The sequence below is a fragment of the Tupaia chinensis genome, unplaced genomic scaffold, assembly GCF_000334495.1.
Source record: "Tupaia chinensis unplaced genomic scaffold, TupChi_1.0 Scaffold144269_1, whole genome shotgun sequence".
In the NCBI taxonomy this organism is placed as follows: Eukaryota; Metazoa; Chordata; class Mammalia; order Scandentia; family Tupaiidae; genus Tupaia; species Tupaia belangeri.
The window spans coordinates 1,611,293-1,620,598 of NW_006204127.1; the positions used below are offsets into that span (position 1 = coordinate 1,611,293).

At 37.8% G+C, this 9,306-nt stretch overlaps 1 long non-coding RNA gene across 1 annotated transcript in view; it reads right to left on the reverse strand.

The window, feature by feature from the left end:
• The window catches only part of LOC114005689 (uncharacterized), a 241,624-nt gene that overhangs the window by 188,959 nt on the left and 43,359 nt on the right, over positions 1-9,306 (reverse strand). The window contains exon 2 of the long non-coding RNA XR_003547529.1: positions 6,747-6,815. This is a non-coding gene — a long non-coding RNA (uncharacterized LOC114005689). The remainder of the gene's footprint in view (positions 1-6,746; positions 6,816-9,306) is intronic.

Here is a 9,306-nt window from a genome sequence, read left to right on the forward strand (position 1 = left end):
ATAACAAGACCCTGGCATTTGATAGAAAGTGGTCAGATATGGAGGATCTATTGCTGAGTGAAGTAAGCCAGGCTATGAAAGAAAGATATTGTATGTATCCACTCAATATATACCGACTATCCGCACTCTATAATAGAGAGCAAAAATTCGGAGGACATAAACACAGTGAAGGTACTTAATGAGAATAGGACAGTGTGGAATGGGGTAAGTGAAGAGAAGAGGATAGAGAAAGATAGCAAGTGAACAATAGAGAGGCAGGACGTTAGTGAGAAACAGATATGGCTTATTAACTGTTGATGATGACATGTATAGTATTCTCAACTGGATTGGTCTGAGAAGTATTTCATGATGGGCAAAGTATTTTTACAAGCAAAATGAGAAATAGCAATTGACTGTTTTAAAAAATAATTAGAATAATAAAAATAATGATTGGGGAAAACATAGAAAAGATATTGAATGTTGAAGTGGGGAGATTAATGTCTCTGTACTGACTGACATGCATGGCATTCCCTTTTGAAAAAGCAATGTAATACACTGTAAAGTTATATGTAATCCAATGTAATATAAAGAAGATTATGATGATAATAAAAAATAAAAATAAATTTAAAAAAGATTAAAAAAAAAAAGCTAATTCTAAACGGCTTGACTTAATGTGACTTACAGATGTAAATGCTGTACTGCACCATAATCCCAGCTCAGCCAGCTACCCAGGTGCTTGTCCTTTGTGCCTGTGTCTGCCTTGGGCTACATGCACTGGCTGGAGAGAAAGACTCCCGGGGGGAATGCACACACTGCAATCCCTTCTTCTCCATTCTCCTCTCAGGATTTTGGGCATGCATGCAAATGGGTCTGGTGTGATTTTCTTTTTGTTTGTTTGTTTTTTGTGTTTTTTTTGTTTTTTGGGGGGGTTTTTTTGGAGAGGTTTTTGCTATAGGGCGCATGCACTCGCCAGACAGAGAGCGACAGAGAGATAGAAAGCGAGAAATCACTCCCCAGGGGGATGGCCATGCCACAGTCCCTTCTCCTCCATTCTCCCCTCGGGATCTTGGACACGCACGTACCCATGCCCAGTGTGAGTTTAAGCCACCGGGTCCGGTCGACTATGTGGGAGTCCAGCGACATAGCCATTACACTAACTGCTGGTCCCGATCTGGTGTGATTTTCAAGGTGCTGGGTCTGGATCTCACACCTGGCCAGCCATGTGAGAGTCCAGCACTTTAACTACCATGCCACTTCCTGGCTCCTAAAGACTTAAATGAGATACATAAAACTACAATGCTTCTGAAAAATTACACAGGAGAATATTTCATGACTTTGCAATTGCCAAAGACTTTTTAAACAACACAGACATAGCATGAAAGATAAACAAAAAGGTTGATCAATGGGACTTCCTTAAAATGTAAAACTTCTGTTCATAAAACGTTACTGTTGAGACAGTAAGAAGACAAACTACTGAGTGGAAGAAATTTTCAATACATAACTTTATAGAACACTCTCAGAAAATGTAAAGAAATTATGCAAGCAAATAAGAAAAAGCATATAATCTAATTTTAAAAACTAAGTGAAAGGGAGTCTGCCATGAGAGCTGAGATCTAGTGCTGTAAGGGATAAGAGCAATGAAGATGTTCTGCTGAGAAGTCACCCTGGTAGAGCTCCCTCTGTCCTTTTCTTTCTGTCTCGCTCTGTCTCTTTCTATCTCTCTGTCTTTTCTTTTTTTTTTTTTTAATTTTTTAAGGTAAAGTATTTTCTTGACTCTGAAATCCTCCTCTATCTTGGTAGTAATCCCCTCCCCCCCTCCATCTAGGAAAAGCATAAAGGGCAGGCTAGAAGAGTGAGTCTGCCATGAGAGCTGAGATCTAGTGAGTGTGCAGCACAGTTTTCTTTTTTTGTTTTTAAAAATTAGCAAAGAAATAGGGGCCGTCTGGTGGTGTGGTGGTTAAGGGTGCTGGATTTCCACATGGCCAACCGTGGTTCAAGTCCTGGACCTGGTGGCTTGCTTTCACACTTTCTCTCTCTTTCTGTCCTTCTCTGGTCAACTTTAAATAAATAAGTAAAGTTAAATAAAAATAAGTTTTTAAAAAATGAATAAGAAATAATTTGTTTGTTTGCTTTATCCTTTTTTCTCTTTTTTCTTTCTCTTTTTCTCTGTTTTCTTATCCTTTTTCTTCTACCTCATCACTTTGCTGCTCAGCCTCCATGCACTGAGTATCAAGACAGATATAAATGAAAAGTTGCCAAATCTGAATATTATTTGGGTCCTCATATTCCTCAATTCTCACTGAACCTGTGACACAAAGGGAGAAAAACAGAACACCAAAGAGTTTGCAGACCACCTCCTCTTGTGTTCCTCCGATCACTCAGATTGAACTTCTAGAAATTAGGAACAAACAAATAACCCATCTGATGACTAGAAATCACTGCAGGGGCACAAGAAATATGAGAAACCAAGAAAATACCTCTTCCCCAAGGGAAAAGAATAACTCCTCTTCATCCATAGATAGTATATTGGAACTCATGGAAATGTCTGATAAAGAATTTAGAATATTCATAGCGACAAAGCTAACAGAGACAGAAGAGGACAGAGACAATGAATAGCAGAAGAAAAAGCCAATAAGTTTCAGGAGGTGAGGGAGTTCTTGCAAGAGCTGAAAGAGGAAATACACACCATAAAAAAGAATAAAATGGACTTATTAAGAGATAAAGGCTATAATACAGGAAGTCAAAACCTCCTTTGAAAGTATTAAAAGTAAACTAGATCATACAGAAAATTGAATCTCAGATTTAGAAGACAGAATTGCTGAATAATATACAAGAAATACTAGATATCATTAAATGTCCAAACATTTGGATAAGCAGTATCCCAGAAGGTGAAGAGAATAACAAGGGCATTGATAATCTATTTCATGAAATCCTGGAAGAAAACTTTCCAAACCTAGAGAAGCATTTACAGTTTCAGACCCAAGAAATACAGAAGACCTCAAATAGGATCAACCCAAGAAGATCTTCTCTAAGACACATTACAGCCAGAATAATCAGAACCACAGACAAAGACAAGACACTAAGATCAGCAAGAGAGAAATGTCAAGTTACCTACAAAGGATATCCCATCAGGCTAACAGCAGACCTCTCATCAGAAACAATGCAAGCAAGGAAAGAATGGGAAAATATATTCAAAGTGTTGAGCAAAAAACAATTTCAACCAAGAATACTATATCCAGGAAGATGATCCTTCATATGGGAAGAGAAGACAAGAACATTCTCAGATAAACAAAACCCAAAAGAATTTACCAACACCAGACCAGTTTTCCAAGAAGTTCTGAAGGGAGTGCTATCCTAGGAAAACTAAAGTCAGACACACAGAAAAAAGAGTTCGAAAACAAATAAGAAAATAGCTAGCTTACTGGTAGGGACGAGTCCAGAGTTGAACGTTATCTTCCAGAATTTAAATGGGAAGATCAGACCACTACAGAAGATAATGTACATGAGTTTGAACTGGTGAAACAGAATTTTATGACTTTTGACTAAAGCATTACTGATCTAGCTTTGTTTTCCAAAGTTAAGGAGTTTTTGTCTTGAGTTGTGGACAGGTTCATGTACCTACTATTGGAACAGAATCCTAACTTGTTTCCTGGCTTTAAGTATTAGGCAAAGTTTTTTGTTTGTTTGTTTTTGTTTTGTTTTGTTTTGTTTTTTTCTTTTATTATTTTTTTCATTTCATTTTCTTCCAAACATTCAATCACATTATTATTTGTCTTACAAAATGGATATTTAAACAGGTGAACATTTATCCCTAGTACTGTTGATAAAACTATGAAATATCTTCAACAGATAATACCAGTTTTTTAAACATTTTTTTATTTTGATTTATTAAAGCTAAAACTGCCTTTCTTAAAATTAAAAAATACAATTAAAAAATACCTATTTAATGACCACAGTAAGCTATATAGTCTCAGCTAGGTGCTACTTTATAGTATATTCATTCTACCCACAGAGTTTCATGCCTAAAGTCAACTTTGGTTCACAGATATGTATATATCAGCTGAACTAACTATTGAAAGTATTTAGATTAATTTAGATATTTTGTGAATCAATGAAATGTGGGAAAGAATAAAGGAATGGAAAGCAACTATGGATACCAGAGACAGGGTGGGAGGAGGATGGGAAATGGCAGAGGGCGAGAAATAGGGGGGATATACATACAAGAAATAAGAAATAGGAAAGTATTTGTTGATGAGAACATGTATGATTAAGCTACTTTTCAGTGTATTGTGGCTGAAAATCTCATTCTGTATGCAGTGTTGATGTTCAGTGAAAGATTGTAAAATAAATATATTTTAAAAACAAATTAAATAAATAAATAAATAAACTAAGTAAAAGTATGAAACATGAAATACTTTTCACAAAAAAAAAAAAAAGATATCCAAATGGCTTGTAAACAAATGGAAAGATGCCCAATGTCATTAGTCATGAGGGAAATATAAATTAAAGCAACCACCAAAATAGCTTAACAATAACAAGTAAGAATGTGGAGTAACCAACTCTCAAAAACTACTGCTGTGATCTCAAATTAGTACAATACTTTGGAATTAATAACTCCACTCTAGGAGACTCAGGTAGGATAGACAAAAGCTGTATAAGCAGCAATCCTAAGAACCAGCAATTCACCTCCTAGATATATATGTACATTACAATAATGAATGTAATGCACAGCAAAAGACTTCTGCAGCAATGTTTATTACATGTCCTGTCTATTACTAATAATAGACAAAAACTGAAAACGACCCAAATGTTCATGGACTATGGAATGGGTAAAGTGTAAAATTGAAACAATGGGATGGCATATGATCCTATAAGGGAATAAGCAACTGCAACATCAGACGACAGAAATAAACCTCACAGATGTAATAATCAGCCAAAGAAGCCAAATACAAGAAAATTTTTTTTCTACAATTCTAAGTTCAAAACAGATGAACTAATCCATGTTGATAAAAGTCAACAGAACAGAGCCCACAATATTTCCTTCCTGACCTCGCTGGGGTATGCATATATAAAAACCCATCGGTTGTATTTTAACACATCAATTAAAAGTGAGTGTCTCATGAGCTGACCAAAAATAAAAAAAAAATTGACATTTTGAAGTGTCTTCTTCTAGGCAATAAACACGAACCATTTATCCATTAGATGTGACATACGTCAAAAAGTGGATCTTATATGAAAACCGGTGATGACTAGCTCAGTGATAGAGCTGAGTTCCAAAGCACTCCCAAAGCCAAACTTGTGTCTGATCCATTACAGCTTCCTGAATCCTGGCAAAACCATTCCATCTGAAAAGTATGTTCAGCAGACCAATGAGATGCGTCAAAACCTGCAACGCCTGCCGCCAGCCTCCGTCAACAGCAAGGGCCTGGCTCTCCACGACAACACCCCACCACACCTTGTGCAACCGACGCTTCACAAGGTGAGCGGATTGGGCTATGACATTTTTCCTCATCCACCATATTCACCTCTCGCCAGCCGACTACCACTTCAAGCTTCTTGACAACTTTTTGCAGGGAAAAGACTTCCACAACCAGCAGGATGCAGAAGATGCTTTCCAAGAGTTTGTTGAATCCAGAAGCATGGATTTTGGTGCTACAGGAATAAACAAACTTATTTCTCATCAGCAAAAATGTGGTGAACACACCTTTGTGTGCCATAGTGCCTGGGAAAAATGGGATTTTTAATAAATACTTCATGGTGAACAAGTAATTCATCAGTTAATCAAAAAAATTACAAAAGTTATGACTATCAATGAATGGTCAAAGTAATTTGAAGAATTTCAACAGCATCCCCAATAAAGAAAAATTTTATATTGTGAATGAAGCACTTCCTTAATATGAAAAACAGCATCTGTGCCAACCCATCTCCAATATTGTGCTGAACAATGAATTATTGGGCATCCAGTTATTCATGGAAACAAGTCATACAGCCAGTATTTTTAAAGTCTTCATGAACTCAGCCAAGAGTCAATAGGCTTCATACTGATACGTAGGAAAAATTATTTGCATAGTTCTTTGACTAGAAAATCTGACCATATTCAGTAAAAAAGAAAAAAATCAACTGAAAAGGATTAGCGGGTAAAATAAACTAATAGTAGAAACCAGATCTTAGGTATTTGGACGTTTATGATAAAATGCTTTCAACTTTTCAACACATTCAAAAGTCTTCATAGTATAATGTGATGGAAAAGGATTGGAAACAATAATATATTTCAGCAGCATGGCCAGGTCAAAAGAAAAACAAAAGTTGAATTAACTAAACTATAGTCACACTAACAAGTTAGAAACATATGGGACAGGGTCCAGCAGATGGTGTAATGGCTATACTGCTGGACTCCAATGTAATCTACTGGGGTTCAAGTCCCAGACCCGGTGGCTTAAAACTCATGCCAGACATGTGTGCATATGTGCCCAAAATCCCAAGAAAAGAATGAAGGAGAGGGAACTGCGGCATGACCAGCCCTTCTGGGGAGTAATTTCTCGCTTTCTGTCTCCCTGGTGAGCATGCATGCACCATATAGCAAAAATCTCTCTAAAAAAATGAGATAACTGATCATATTTTTGATAGAAATAATATACAATATCTCAGAATAACCATAATAAAAATAATAATATAGATAAAAATGACAAGTTCTGCTTTTAATCAATCTGTACAAACAAACCACATATATATTGCCAAGCAAAAATGGTAGAAAACCAAGGACTCACCACGGGCCAGCACTAGATATTCAAGAACTTCCCTCAGGACTAACTTGCATTCCTGAAAATTTCATGAACCTAATAAAAGAAGAAAGCAAATATGATAACCCACTAACAACTAATTACCCTGGTATTCTGACAGTAAAATAATGTAAAATATATTTGATTTCTTAAAATAAAATTATAAGACAATTTGATCATATAGATGCAGTATTACATTGACATTGTTATAAATGGGAACATAATACATCCTAATATTTTTAAAACTCTTTTAAGATTGATCCCTGTCATTTTATCGTTTAATCAATTTAATTTTGTTTGACTTCCAGATGACTTGCACTGACTGCTAACAAGAATGCCAGAAACAAAAGATACTAAAGTAGGACACCATCGAAGAAGCTGGTACGCTCTTGCTCTTAGCTCTGTAGCTTTTTTGTTTTGTTTTTAGCATTCAGTGAAGAGACCAAACGTCTTCCTGTGATGATCATCCTATTTAAGTTATTTAGACTGACAGGATCTCAACAACCAAAACATCCGAAGATGGGCTGTGTGCGTGGCCCCTGCGAATATGCAGATGAGGACTGGCTCGCTCTAGTCCAGGGTGCAGACTGATGTGAACGTGCAGGGCAGTTACGAACAGCACGTTTCTCAGAGCTGCACTGGGGATGACTACCTCTGCTGTAATTGAACAAGTCATCAAGGAATCAGGAGAGTAGGTGACACTGAGAGAGTCACATAACTTCCTGTGGCCTCAAGCTTTTCTTAACCCGTCTTTGTTCTTGCAGTAGGACAACTTCCATGCCCTGAACACCACCCTCTGCTTGCACCGTGAAGAGTTTGAACGCACTGTCTGAACATTCTCGCTCTGCCTCTTTGCCCCTTTTTCTCTCACCAGACTTTGCATTGAGACCTCGGCACCGATGTAACTGCCTTGTTCAGAACTCTGCTCATGCCCCAGTTCTGAGCACTGCCACTCCAATACAGACCATACCGACCAGTCATACTGGTTTCATCACTACTGTAGAGTTGCCAATTCGTGTGCTTATTTTCTTCTCTATACTGAGAAGTTTCAGAGGCCTGGAACTTAATCTTTTTTCACTATTACATGTCCTGGAACTGAAGTGCTGCAAACTGTACTGCACTTTGCTGTGAAAACCAGAGGTGGTACCATGCACATAAACCCCTAAAACCACTATGTGCAGGGCGCCACCTAGAGACGTGTCTTGATACAGCGTGCACCAGGCCCACCATAATCTTGCGGAGGATGGTGCTCAAGGTGTGACATCTGAGCATGTGCAGCATGGATGACTGTTAAGCCCAATACTTCCTAATTCTAAAAGGCTATGCCATCCATAAAATGTAAAAGATAAATTACAGTCGGGCAGAAATGACAAAACTGTCAAGGAATTTATAGCCAGAAAACATATACATGCACCAAGTAAAATTCAGTTTAGAATGTATAGGCATACTTAGCTTTAAAATCTTGCTATATGAAATACAATTACAGGGGCCAGCCAGTGGCGTGGTGGTTAAGGGCGCGGGACTCTCACATGGCCGACCACAGTTCAAGTACAGGACCTGGTGGCTTACTTTCTCACTTTCCCTCACTCTCTCTCTGTTCCTCTCTGGTCAAATTAAAAAATAAATAAATAAAGTTAAATAAAATAATTCTTTTTAAAAAAATTATTGTAAGTTATAGTAATAGCAAAATATATTTATTAAAACATTTATATAAGTATGTACATACGCCTGTGTATACAATAAATATTTCACAAATATTTGAAAAAAATAAGACCAATATATTTGTATTTATATATACAAATGTTGTCAAATGTTGTATCACTATAGACTTCTACTCTTCTTTTTTTTTTTTTTTTTTTTTTTGGGGGGTTTTTGGATAGGGGGGGCTCACCAGAAAGACAGAGAGACAGAAAGCGAGAAATCGTCCCCCAGGGAAGATGGCCATGCTGCAGTCCCTTCTCCTCCATTCTCCTCCTGAGATCTTGGGCACGCGTGCACACACGCCCGGCCTGAGTTTAAGCCGCTGGGTCTGGGACTTGAACCCCAGTCGACTACATGGGAGTCCAGCAACAAAGCCATTATACCAATTGCTGGTCCCAACTTTCTTATTAAATGTTTAATAGTCTATTATTGTCACTATTGTTTCCATGTTCAAATGGTTCACTTTTGGCCAGCAGGGGTCCCTTCCTTTACCTTTTCACATCTCCGTATAATTTTTTTCGAGCATTTCTTACTGTCTGGTAAATAAAATACTATAGCTTCATACTTCTCCTCCTTAGAACCCAGAATTCATCATTGCTGCGGGGGTCCCTCGCCCTTTAATAAAGAAATGAAGGTCTGGACCCTGGGTGTCTGTCTCACTGCCACTGGGGACTCACTATCTCAGCTCTTTAGGAGGACAGAGCACACGCACACATGCTCACACCACACGGCACACACCCACATACCGTACTGACACACGCACACTCACACCACACGGCACACACCCACATACCGTACTGACACACGCACACTCACACCACACCACCCACAACCACAACCCATACAC